The sequence below is a fragment of the Miscanthus floridulus genome, chromosome 5 (assembly GCF_019320115.1).
Source record: "Miscanthus floridulus cultivar M001 chromosome 5, ASM1932011v1, whole genome shotgun sequence".
Lineage (NCBI taxonomy): Eukaryota > Viridiplantae > Streptophyta > Magnoliopsida > Poales > Poaceae > Miscanthus > Miscanthus floridulus.
Window position 1 is genome coordinate 139,259,393 of NC_089584.1, and position 13,967 is coordinate 139,273,359.

The following is a 13,967-nucleotide window of genomic DNA, read 5'->3' on the forward strand; positions in this document are numbered from 1 at the left end:
CGGCAAATATTTTACCGTCCTTTAGGGAGAGAAATGTCAGTAAATCACAGTAACAATGTGGTTTCTTCAAACAAATTCCAGGTACGAAGAGCATCTCCAAAAAAAATCTCTCCATAAGTCACTTGCTAAACCATGCCAAGTGAGCAAAATGGTACTAGGAAGTTCATTTTTTTGCCTCTCCTCCAACTGCTACCAACAGTTTGCTTTCCCAAAATTAGTCCCAAAGCTCACGTTGTCATTTTCAATCACCAAAATCGTTTAGTGGCTCTAGCTTAGGTGCCAGTTTTCTTACACGTCGTATGATCGAGTGGAGACTTGATGACTCCTCGGTGGATTATCCAGTAGGCCTAGTTGGACTATGTGACAAGTTTGGTCAAGTCTCTGTGTTGCACCCGTATGTTTCGATAATGGTTGTGTGACACGCCGATGGACCATACGACGAGGAATATCCTAATATATTCCTAATCAAACGTTATGGGGATCAGCCAGGTCAGCAGTGCTATATGATCTAGCGCCAGCAATGGTGACGGCGGATCAGATATCTGTGTGATGTCAGCTTTTTCTAGCGACTAGCAACCCCTCCACCCACTATATAAGTGCTACTACTAGCTCATTTGGAGCTGCTCTTCCACCACATTGTTGTCAGCACTTATAAAGAGGATCGTCCTGTTGCTTGATTGGAGTGTTGGAAGTCCTTTGGGAATCATTGTCTGATGACGAGCACAATTCAGCCTCTGAGCCTACATCCGGTCCTGACGAGCAATTGTGTCTCTCTCTGTCCAAAGCAGCATCCAGTGGTTCTCCTGCGTCCAGGACAATCCGATTTCAGGGTTCTATTGCTGGTATTCCGGTTGTCCTGTTGCTTGATTCCGGCAGTTCTACTTCATTTATCAGCTCTGCAGTGGCCTCTCAGTTGATTCAGTTCAAAACAGTTCCACAGCAGGCTCATGTTCAGATTGCGGGTGGTGGATTCTTGCGAAGTCCTGGTATATTGCATTCAGTGCCGTGGTCAGTAGACCACTGTCAGTTCTCCTCAGACTTCAGAGTTCTTGACTTATCCTCATTTGATGCCATTGTTGGCATGGACTGGCTACAGGCTTTCAGCCCTATGCAGATTCATTGGGAGCACAAATGGGTGGCTATTCCCTACAAAGGCGAGTGGGTTCTGTTACAGGGTGTTGACGCAGTCCAACCTGAATCCCTGTGCCTTCAGTTGTTTGCTGCTGACGCTAATAGTCTTCCGTCTGATCCACCTGCTCCGTTGCCGCCTCCAATTCAGCATTTGGTGGACTCGTTTGCAACATTGTTTGAGCCTCCTACCTCCTTGCCTCCTTCGAGAAGCTGTAATCACTCCATTCCGTTGTTACCAGGGGCACAACCGGTCTTTGTCCGTCCTTATCGCTACCCTCCTGCCTTAAAAGAGAGATAGAAAAACAAGTAAAAGAGATGTTGGATCAGGGGATCATTCAGCCTAGCTCGAGTTCATTTGCTTCTCCGGTCCTGCTGGTCAAAAAGAAAGACGGTTCCTACCGTTTCTGTGTGGATTTCCGTCAGCTCAACGCCTTGACAGCCAAATCCAAATTCCCAGTACCGGTGTTCGATCAACTTATGGATGAGCTTGCGCATTCCAGTTGGTTCTCCAAGCTCGATCTCCGTGCCGGCTTTCATCAGATTCTTATGCAGCCTGGGGAGTCCTTCAAAACGGCTTTTCAAACTCATTTGGGGCAGTACGAGTTCAATGTGATGGCGTTCGGCCTCACCGGGGCCCCGGGAACTTTCCAGGGTGCCATGAACACAACATTAGCACTCGGCCTCCGCTGTTTTGTGATCGTCTTCTTCGACGATATTCTGGTCTACAGCCGCTCCTATGAAGACCATTTGGAGCATCTGGCTTTGGTGTTTTCCTGGTTGTTGGCAGACCAATGGAAGGTCAAGTTATCTAAGTGTACATTTGCACAGCGCTCCATCTCTTACCTGGGTCACATTATCAGCGAGGCCGGAGTTGCAACTGACCCAGATAAAGTGCGGGCTGTTTCTGAGTGGCCAGTTCCCAGTAACGTCCGTGCTCTTCGTGGCTTCTTGGGCTTAGCCGGATATTACAGGAAGTTCGTGCGCCATTTCGGCATCATTGCCCGACCCCTCACTGATCTCCTCAAGAAGGATGCCATATTTATCTGGACTTCAGTTCACGATTCAGCTTTCAACACTCTGAAGATGGCTCTATCATCAGTATCGGTATTAGCCCTTCGGATTTCTCTGTACCGTTTCACGTGGAGACAGATGCTTCGGGTTCGGGATTGGTGTGTCTTGCAACAAAACAGACACGCACTGGCGTTCATCAGTAAGTCACTCAGCCGACGCAACCAGCACCTCTCTACTTACGAAAAAGAATATTTAGCAATCTTGATGGCTATGGACTCTTGGCGCCACTACCTGATGCAAAGTGAATTCATCATCCACACCGATCAAAAAAGCTTGATTCATCTGAATGAACAACGGCTTCACACACCCTGGCAACAAAAAGTTTTCTATAAGCTGCTAGGTCTCCGTTACAAAGTGGTTTATCGCCGTGGTGTCGATAATGGGTTGCGGATGCCCTCTCTCGCCGAAAGCATACCGAGTCCCTCATGGCAGTGTCGGCTCCTTCTATTCAATGGTTGGCTTCTCTGCAAGAATGGTATGATTCAGACCCCCGAAGCCTCTGCGTTGCTTTCTCAGTTGGCAATCGATGGTGCAGCTCGGCCACCCTTTTCATTACAACAAGGCATTATCAGGTTCAAGCAAAGAATTTGGCTGGGTTCTAACTCTTCCCTACAGCAGCAGGTCATGTCTGCCTTGCATAACAGCCCTGTTGGCGGCCATTCTGGCGCCCCGGCTACTGTGACCAAGGTCAGCCGATTGTTCTATTGGCCAAGTATGCGCAAGGACATTCTGAAGTTTGTACAGAACTGCAACGTCTGTCTCCAAGCCAAACCAGACCGGGCTCGTTACCCAGGCCTTCTGGAGCCTCTCCCCGTACCTGATTCTGTATGGGAGATCATTTCCATGGATTTCATTGAAGGTTTGCCGATGTCGGAGAATGCCATTGCCATACTCGTGGTGGTGGACAAATACACAAACTTTGCCCATTTCATCCCTCAGCGACATCCGTTTACTGCTGCTTCAGTGGCTCGGCTGTTCATGGATCATGTATACCGGCTGCACGGGCTACCCAAATCCATAATCTCTGACCGTGATAGAATATTTACCAGTGGGTTATGGCAGCTCTTGTTCCACATGGCTGGAATCCAACTCCGGATGAGTTCGTCCTATCACCCGCAAACTGACGGTCAGGCCGAGAGGGTAAACCAGTGCCTTGAAACCTATCTTCGGTGCTTTGTTAATGCTTGTCCATCCCGCTGGCGGCACTGGCTTCCTCTTGCAGAATTTTGGTACAATACCAGTACCCATTCAGCCTTGGGTCGAACTCCGTTCGAGGTTCTTTATGGGTATCAGCCTCGCCTTCTGGGCGTTGATGTGTCTGCTGCTGCTCCTGTACCGGATTTGCAACAGTGGCTGGAGGAACATAAACTTATGCATAGTCTGGTGCGGCTACACCTCAACCGTGCTTAGAATCGTATGCACCGGCAAGCCAACAAACACAGGTCAGAGCGTTCTTTTAATGTCGGTGATGTGGTTTACCTCAGGCTACAGCCATATGTCCAGGCGTCAGTGGCTCGCCGTGCCCATCACAAACTTTCATTCAAGTTTTTTGGGCATTTCCGTATCTTGGAACGCATTGGACCCGTGGCTTACAAACTGTAGTTGCCGCCTTTAGCTTCAGTTCACCCAGTCTTCCACATATCCCAGTTGAAGCGATCCCCAGGCGAGAACCAGGTGAGCACATCGCCCCCTTCTGACCTTGTCATGTTCCAGGTGCCCGAAAAGATCATGCAGTGCAGGTGGACGTCCGGAGATCACCCCGTGGAAGAGGTGTTCGTCAAGTGGTCGCACATGCCGGTGTCCTTGGCGACTTGGGAGGTTGCTGATCATCTGAAGGAGCAGTTCCCAAGAGCGCCAGCACGGGGACATGCCGCTTCCAAAGGAGGAGGGAGTGTTAGCATCACTGCTAACCTGGGCCAAGAACAACTTCGTCGTGGGCTGGCCGAGTCGTCGAGCCCAGGAGAGCGCCGGTCCAGGAAGCCCAGTACACGCGTCTTCGGCCCGTCGTGGAGCAACAGCTAGCTTCGTTCGCCTTGCGAGGAATCTGCGTATATGTATCGTCTCTGAGAGGGGAAGAGGGTATCGAAGAACTTGTAAATTCTTGTAATATTTTCCCCAAGCACTCCTCCGTCTGAATCCGGAACCTAATGCTTGCTACCGATCCCAAATTCTAGTTCGTCTGCTCCCGATCCCCTCTTGCTGTTAACAATATATATATACTACTAGGAGAACACGTATACATAACATATTATACGTGATGATACGTGCCTCAGTACGTAGTTCCAGTAGTCCAGATACGTGTACGTATTGCGTCCATCGCGAGGCCGGCCGTGTATGCCTGCAGCTAGCTGATCAGCAGTCGTCGTCGTCGGTCATCTCGAACATGTCGGCCTTCGTTCGGCGGACCTCACCGGTGCACTAGTTGACATCCTCTATTTCTATGCTCGCGCGCGCGCCTCGTGGTGGCGGCCGCCGGTACGTGTGACAGTGTCAACCTCCACGATAGCCTCCTTGACGTCGAGGTGGTGGTGGTGGCCGGTCGGGGCGTGGCCACCACCTTCTTCGTCTTCGAGCCGTTGTCGGACACCTTGATCTTCTGCTGCTGCTCCACGACGGTGCTGGTGCTTCTTTGTTTCTGTTCGTTTCTTTTATAATTTATTTTTTTTAATTTATTTTTTAGTTAGAATAATATTTTTTTATAATAAATTAGTTGGAACGGTGTTTTAGCTTGTAGTGCCGGTGCCGCCTGAAGTGCTTCTGAACTGTAGGATTGGAGGAGGCTTGTGTGTACTGGATTCGTAGGCTTGGGTGGGCTTTTATAGCGAGGAAGGGCAACACACGAGTGTAGATCAGAACGACGAGGAATAATCGGAAATACTTCCTCCAAGCCGTCAGTCCGTGACTCTGCCGCACGCGGCTCTCTAGAGGAGCGGGTCTTAAATAAAAAAATAAATTTTCATTTTTTTTTTGGTGCTTATCCACTGGTCTCTCTTGAGCCCACACCCAACTCCTTCGTGCTTATCCGTCCAGGCCCAAAGCAGTGTGGCTGCTCATCAATCCGCTCCAATTCTTCAGCGCACATTCATCGTTTCCTTTCCCTGGTCGTCGGCCGCGCCGCGCACCCTCGCTCCCTGCGCTGCTCACCTGCGTGGCAGCCACCTGCATCGCTCGGCGTGGCTCCTCATCCGTCTGCCCCCTTCCTCAGCGTGCGCTCGTCAGGTTGCCGCGCCGTACCCTTCCCCCCCATCGCCAATCGAGCTGCACGCCCTCGCTCCCTGCGCGGCTCACTTGCGTGGTAGTCACCTGCGTCACTCGCTCCCTCGCCATTCGTCCGTCGCCCATCGCCATTTGGGCGCGCAGCTGACCCTGCCATGGCCGCTGAGGCACACGTGCCGCGGCGCCTCATGCCTTCCCCGACCGAGCCAAGGGCACCGACAAGTGTGGCCGATGCTAGTGGTGCTCGCACGCCATAGCTCGCCGCCGGCTCCCACCCCGACGACTAGAATCGACTGGCCTGATATTTTCTCCTCCATGTTGCATATGTATGTTTCAAGTGTTTCAAACGTTTTAGATGTATGTTGCAATTATTTTCATCTTAATGTTAAGTAGATTAGGTATGTTGCATATGTTGTAAGTGTTTCAGAGGCATGTTGCAAGCGTTTGTTCAAACCGTTCCATCTGCTTTCAGACGTATGTTGTAAGCGTTTTGATCTGGATGTTGCATATATTTTCACACATATATTGTAACAGTATGCTCCAAAATGTTTTATCTGTTTCAGTCTTCTGTTGCAGCGAGTGTTTTCATATTGTAAGTTGCAAGTGTTCTATATGGATATTGTATATATTTTCACACATATGTTACAAGTGTATATTCCAAATGTGTCATCTGTTTTATATGTATATTGCAAATATTTTATCTAGATGTTGTATATGTTACAGTGGTTATACACATATATTGCAAACGTATGTTTTAATTGTTTTAGTTTGTTTCAGTATGTTGAAACAGGTGCTACTTTTCACGCGCTCTCACTCGTGGGCAAGCACACATCCCTGTTCACTTGTCTTAAAAATGGCTTATTCAGCTTCTTTTTTCAGCCGGAACAGTATTTTTCTCTCACAACAATTCAGCCGGAACAGTATTTTTCAGCCAGTTTCAGCCAAGTTTCAGACCAGCGAACGGAGCCATTGCGCTAGCATGCGCGTGTTTCAAAGAAAATATAAAGAAGAGGAGACGCGGGGCGCATCAGTCCATGAATAATCTGTCCCCGAGGAGATGCGTGTGTGCATCAGTGCATGCAGCTGTGTCCTTTATTTTATTCGCCTTTTAGCTTTGATCTGAAGTATGTGGCCAGCATATTTGGTTGGCTGGTTCATATTATTACTGGTTCGTGAAGAAGTGCTGCTGACGGGTTTGTGTGAGAGAAAAATATTGTTCCGGCTGAAAATTTATGATTGTTTACGACAAGCCACAGCCAAACGAATATGCTGTATGTTATTATTGGCCCGGGTAGATACTTGGGTTGTGGCTAGGTACATTTTAAATTGCAATTGTTCATGTTTATATGTGGTTCTTGTGTTCTAGTTATTAGGATATTTTTCATTATATTAGAGGAAAAAGGAGCGCGAGACACTCGATGGGTGGGGAAATATATATTGTGGAAAATAACAAGAAAAAAATATGCATATTATGAGCATGTAATGCAGAAAATCCAATGAAATTAGCTGCTTGTTTGTAAAACAGCGTGAGTTCAATTCCAGTGCAAGAAGAAACAAATATCAGGCCTGATAGTAATTAGCAAAAAAATATTATATCTTTTCATCCAAGTAATATAACTCTACCAATACACTTTTATAGAAGTGGATTTTAGCAATGGACGATCGATGGCTCACACATCATCTGCAAAACATTGTATGTAAAAGATCTAGACTTGTTGGGGGAATATATACCTGCACCGTATTTCACTGAACTCGAGATTAGGAGAAGGAGCCACCTTCCGGCCGACAGCGAACGGCTCATGGGACACAAAAAGAATCAAAATTCCTTCACGATGTGATGACATTCTGAGAAGATATGCAGAGCATCTGGATAAAGGATTGCATACACCAACTGAGATTGTCTTCATGTGGCATCGATGTAAATGTACGCTCCTTGTATTCGTATCTAATGAACCAGGATACTCCTTTTTTTCTCGTATAAATTCATTTGAAAACTGAACGTTTCTCTTAAATTTATTGTTTTATTTGGTGTCTGTTTATAACCAAAATTGATAATTTTATGCAATCTGAAAAAAAAGGGTGATCTAGTACTAAATACCGGATGGTCCGGTTCTCTTAAATGCATTTGTGGAACGACTAATTTAGAGTCGAAATGAGGGAATTACAGTCTCCAGAAATTTTCTTCTCAAAATTAGGGATCCGGGTACTGTGTATATACGGGATGTTTTTGACAGTTCAGATCGAGTTTGAGTCACTTTTAGTTGCAAATCTTAATGAATTTCGACTCAAACTTGGAGATAGATCTCCCACCTTATCTATCCCTAGTAATAAAGAGAGAAAATTTCCGCCACGAAATTTTTCGTCCAAACTAAGACATCGACTCGTCCGAGTTGTCGGAGCTGCCGTGTTGGTCGAGTTAGAATTGGATTGGAATCAAATACTCCAACCGTCTTGAGTCTCCGCCCCATGAGATAGCCGATCGGGTCGGAGACTCGGGAGTTGGGACCAACCAGAACGAGCTCTAACCACGCCGCAGCAAGAAAATCTAGGCTCCTTATAAACCCTCGCGGCCCCGTTCCTCTTCTTCCCACAGACTTATCGTGAAACCCCAACTCCCCAAATCCATGGCTCCCCGGCCACCGACGCGGCGGTGACGAAGCAGGAGCAGCACGCGGCGGAAGGGGAAGGTGTCGAGGTCGGCAGTGACATACTACCGGTGGCGGAGTGCGGCACGGGGGTGCGCCTATCACGCTCCATGGCACGGATGTCGATGACGCTCCTCCAGATGATGGAGGGCGGCTACGCGGAGGGCGACGTCCCCGTCGAGGGCGCCAACGCCAGCATCTCCGCGTGGTGGCGGTGTACTGCGAGAAGCACGGGCCGCACTACAACCCCGACACCCTGTGGACTCCGCGGCGAGGCTCCGCGACTCTGCCGCCCTTCCCCATCGACACGAGAAGAGGGAGACAAGGGGGAAGGAGATATCTATGGTCGATCTAGGTGTACTGTGCACGCTCCTACGACGTGAAAAGGTTCGGGAGATGGGCTACGCACACGCGAGCGGGATCTACTGGCTGCTAGCTATCGAATGAAGGTGGTCACCACTCTCCTCCACTGAATTTTTTTACTTTTAGTCCTTTTTTAATTTTTCTCACAAATAGACCCCTGGAGGAAAGATTTCAGAATATGGACCCTTAGCTCGGCGCCATTGATGCTGGCGCCGAGCTAACACGTCTCGGCGCCAGCGTCCCTGGCGCCGAGCTCCTAGGCTCGAAGCGAACGTGGAAGGTGACAAGGCAGGAAGTTCGGTACCAGTCACCCTGGCGCTGAGCTTGGCGCCAGAGTGACTGGCGTTGAGCCTTTATTACCTATGGGCCCCGCCCCTCTCTTCCTCGGCTCTTCCTCTCCCTCTCTCGCCCTAGCAGAGCAGAGCTAAGCTTCGCCACCGCCGCCGTCGCCCGCGCACGTCGTGCCGCGCCACCGCAGACGCCCCACGCCCCGAGCCCACTGAGCGCCACTGCGGCCGCCCCAAGGCCGCCCCACGCCACGCCACCGCAGATGGCCCATGCCCCGAGGCCGTGCAGGAGCACCACGCCCCGCGGCCACGTCGCCCCCGCGTCGCCGCCACCGTGCCCCGGTCCCCTCGCCGGTTCCTGCGCCCGCGCCGCGCCCTCTCCTCGCCTTAGCCTCTCCCTGCCTTGTCGCCCTCCACCGTCGGCCTCGGTCGCAGCCGCCGTGCCTCCTGCGCCCGTCGAGCCAGACTCGCCACGTGGAGCCCCGGGCATCCCGCGCCCGCCGTCGCCCGTGCATGTGCCTCCACCGCCAGCCCCGCCACCTGCAGCGGCCAGCCGTGCCACCACCGGTCCAGATCGTCGACCTGACCCACGCCCGTCGTCCGCTGTGACTCCATCGACGTCCGTGGATCAGTCGTTGGAAAGGTAAAAATTATGAATATGCAATGTACCTACTTAGTTGGCATTTGTTATTTACTAGTTAATGTGATGACTCAAGTAGTTGATTTAGTTAGTGATCTAGTGAGATATATATGTAGATAGATAGAAACATAGATACATAGGTACATAGATATAGTTAGATAGCTACTTAGATATGTAGTTACATATTTAGTTAACTAAATATGATCTAGCTATTTAGTGAGTACATTGTATATATATACGTAGTTATTATCTTATTTACTTAGTTTGTAGTTAGAAAGTATTTGTTAGGTACTATCCATCGTCTAATTTGGACTAAAGGACATGTGTTTTGTTACGTGTTTGAACTAGATGGACAGTCTAGTGACCATATATTATGGAGGCACCGTTGAAAGTGATCGCTATGGATATGTTGAGTTTGTTGACATGCAAAGCGTGCCTGTGCTATTCAATGATAGGCCTTCATTTAGTGAGATGGTTGCAAGGGCTCGGGAGGAGCTGCATTGCCTTGGAGATTATGGCATTGTAGTTGATGGTGTACTGCACCTAGGTTCTCCTCCCAATATCCTCAGGCGAATGATCTCAATTGGTTGTGCGGATCAGTGGGAGAACTATGTGAGATCGGCTATGAAGAGCCAGTTGCAATGTTTGGACGTGGTTGTGCGTCGGGTGTTAGTTGATCCCACCCCTCATGGGTTTTCCCCACCAATGGATCAGCAGGCACACATCGACCCTCCCATTCTAAAACCTTATATGCATGTGGAGATTGCACCTACGGTTCCCGATGCTCAATCTGCCCCCAATGCGGTAGTTGGAGATGGTTGTCAGACTCATGTTTCTGTGGCAGATCCTCCTCATGAGATCCATTTGATACAGAATCATCCGAGTAAGTGTCTTAACCACATGGTTTTTGGGAGCTTACCACGTTCCTTACATCTATTTCTTTTATTCTTTTCTCATTTCTCTACTTATGTTGTAGGAGACATTCCTGAGAATGTGGATATGCCCTCTATTGCTGCGCAAGTGCACTTTGGAGATGGATTCTGTGGCTCCAATAGTGTTGAAATTATGCATGATTCAGAGCCATATGAGATGGCTAGGGCTCTTGATTCTAATGATGATCGCCATGTTGGAGAGCTGATAGAGAGTGATGTTGAGATGCTGAGGCGTATCTTTCTCGGTCGCCGTGATTCTAGAGTTCACGAGTTCAGCGATCTTGCTCATTCTGATCAGGCGTTTGTAGAAGGACGTGATGATGAGCTCTTAGAAGCTCCTAAGGCCGGTCCTAACATGGTAATTGAGAATGGGAGGATGTTCAATGACCTCCCTGCATTGAAGAGGTGGTTGTAGGATTTTGCAGTGATACAAAAGAGACCTTAAAAGGTATTGCATTCATATGTGGAGCGTCATTACACAGTTGTGTGTGACAAGGAATGGTGCCCATGGAGGGTTTATGCAAGGAAGCAATAGGTCACCAAAAAATGAAAGATTACAAAAGTTGTCGAGCCACACAATTGTGCTGACCATGAGCTGACACTGAGGCATCGATAGTTGATATCTACCCTCATTGCCAAGCGGTTGATGAGAATTTTACAGGGAGAACCCAACATGAAGGTGAGGACAATTATCAGGACTGTTGAGGCATTTTATGGAGGTTATGTGATAACTTATGGTAAAGCATGGAGGGCTAAGCAGCGAGCATGGAAGATGATAAATGGGGACTGGGAGGATGGGTATGAGCAGCTGCTAGTTCTTTTCAATGCAATCAAAGCAGTGAATCCAGGCATGCATTATGAGTACATCCCAAAACCAAATGCATGGAAGGATGGGAGGCAGATATTCTTCCGTATGTTCTGGTGCTTCCCTCTGTGTGTCGAGGTCTTTAGGCACTGTCGTCTCATCTTCTCCATTGATGGTACATTCTTGATTGGCAAATACCAGGGCACACTTCTTATAGCCATATCTTATGATGCGAACAATAAGTTGGTTCCTTTGGCATTTGCTTTGATTGAGAAGGAGAACAATGACAGTTGGGGATGGTTCTTGAGGCTAGTTTGGATACACGTGGTTGGGCCTGGCAGGGAGGCTGGCGTCATATCTGATAGGCACTTGGGCATACTTAATGTCGTGTGAGAGCAGATAGAGGGGTATGCACCTTTGCACCATCGTTGGCTTACTCGGCACCTTGCCGAGAATCTACTCCGGAAGGATGGTGTGAAGGGTAACTTTGATCTATTCTAGGAGGCTGCTCGATAGCTTGAGGACAAGTACTTTCAAAAAAAGTTGGAGCAGGTCAGAACTGCATCAAATGCAGAAGGTAGACAATGGCTGACAGGTTTGATGAGGGATTTGGAGAAATGGATGAGAGCTCATGACACCGGTGGATGGAGGTACGAGTTTCAGTGCAGCAACATGGCGGAGTCATTCAATAAGTTGCTATTGGGGATACGTGGTATGTCCGTGAATGCAATCGTTTAATTCACCTTCTATAAGCTTGTTGCCTGGTTTGAACGATAGACACGCCCATGCATTGCAGTTGCAGAGTGATGGAGAGATATGGGCTCCAAAACCAAAGGCACACCTAGAGAAGGCAAAAGAAAGGGCTGGCACACATGAGGTTACATGCTTTGACCATGCCATAGGGACTTATTAGGTTGAGCATAGGGGTGGTACAATGTCCGACGGTGAGGTTCGAGAGTCGAGGATCCATGTGGTTGCCCTACAAGATTTCAAATGCACTTATGGTAAACCAAGGCAGTACCACTTTCTCTGTTCTCATTTGGTGGCAGCAGCTAGGCATCGCAACTATAATATCGAGAGGAGGATACCTCACGAGTTCAGTGTCGACATGCTTGTGCACACATGGAGCCCTCGCTTTGTGCCTTTCTGGGGCCCTAGAGAGTGGCCTCCATATGATGGGCCGAAGTACATTGCGGATCTAGCTTACCGTTGGAACAAGCATGGATCAACGCAGAGGACGAGGCACAAGATGGTTATGGATTAGATACCCAGAAGAACGAGGCATGGGAGAGGAACTCCATTTGTTACTGACCCCGAGTAGTACGAGTGCAGCAAGTGCGGTAGACTTGGCCACAATTCACGAAGTTGACATTGACAGATTAGTGAGATGCGACTATTGGTTGATTTTATTATTTTATATTTGTTATATTCATTTAATTAATTATGCATGTCTCAATTTATGCTTGTATTTGTATCAATTACTTATATATTTCTAAGTTCATGTTTCATTGTATATTGAAATTCTAACTCATTCACTTTTTTTGTAGGATGGCGTAATTCCACCTGCTCGACCCGACGTACGAGGCAACCCACCGAGGACGTCTCATAGCGCTGGGGCAGGTAATAATCTATAAGTTTTGTTCAAAATTTGGTGAACGTACATGTGTTCGTGAAGTAACAGGAGACTATGTTTTATTCGATGCAGGACCTTCCGCTCCTTTGTCCTAGAACCCATAGTGGGTTCTTGGACATGCGGTACGATGACAGGTACACTTCTTTCCTACAAAGAGCTGGCCTAGATGTCATCTTTTTTTAGGTTTGTCGTGGGTTGCCCAAGTTCAACTCAACGGCCATAACTGCGTTGGTTCACAGGTATTAAATTGAATCATTGCCTCCATTCATGGCCATTTGTTCATGCGATTGATTTTTTGACAAGTAATCTTGCTTTGTCTTAAATATAGGTGGCGGCCGAAGACTCACAACTTCCACCTACCTTTCGAGGAGATGACAGTCATGCTCTAGGACTATCAGAAGATGCTAAGCCTAAGGATTCATGGTAACCCAGTCACCGTGCAGTGTAGGTCAGAGGGCTAGAGAGCACGAGTGGAGGCTTTCCTTGGGCGTGAACTTGGCGAGCAAGGGGTTGGCACTTCTGGAGTTCTCATCTCCTAGCTATGGGAAGAGTTCGCAAAGTGCCCCAAGGAGGTAGATGAGGAGACAGTTGGGTACTACTGCAGGGCGTGGATCATACACCTATTTGCCTACGTTCTCTTCCCCGACGCCATAGGTGATAGTGCGTCCTAGATGTGGGTCCACTGCCTTAATGACTGGGACCAGGTGGGTCACTATAGCTGGGGCTCTGTAGTCTTGTGTTTTCTATACTGACAGCTGTGTGAGGGGTGTCGTCGGTCTTCGTCCAACATATCACTTGGTGGATGTGTGTACCTGTTATAGCTGTGGATGTGGGCTCGTCTTCTAGTTGGTCGTCCAGAGGTTCTCACTCGTCGTGAGTGGTTCCATGGTCAGCCTCCAAGTCAGCAGTCGACATGGGCGTACCTTTGGGACCAGGTCAAGGTTCCATACATGAGGTTAGATCGAGCGTACATCTTGTTTGGACATGTTGCAGGTGGAGTGGGAGCCGTATGGTGGAGAGGGCACACTTCCTTTCTAGTTGAGCAACGTTTGTGGGTTCACGATGACTTCTATAGGATGAGGTGCCCTCTAATCTGCTTCTATGCTATCGAGTTTCACCTATCAGATAGGGTTGCACGCCAATTTAGAGTGAGACAGCTTTGGCCTACGACTCAGTTCTCGACTGGCGTTGACTTACACAAGTAAGTGTTTTGATATTTCAAATGTCTCGTGATGGTCCATTTC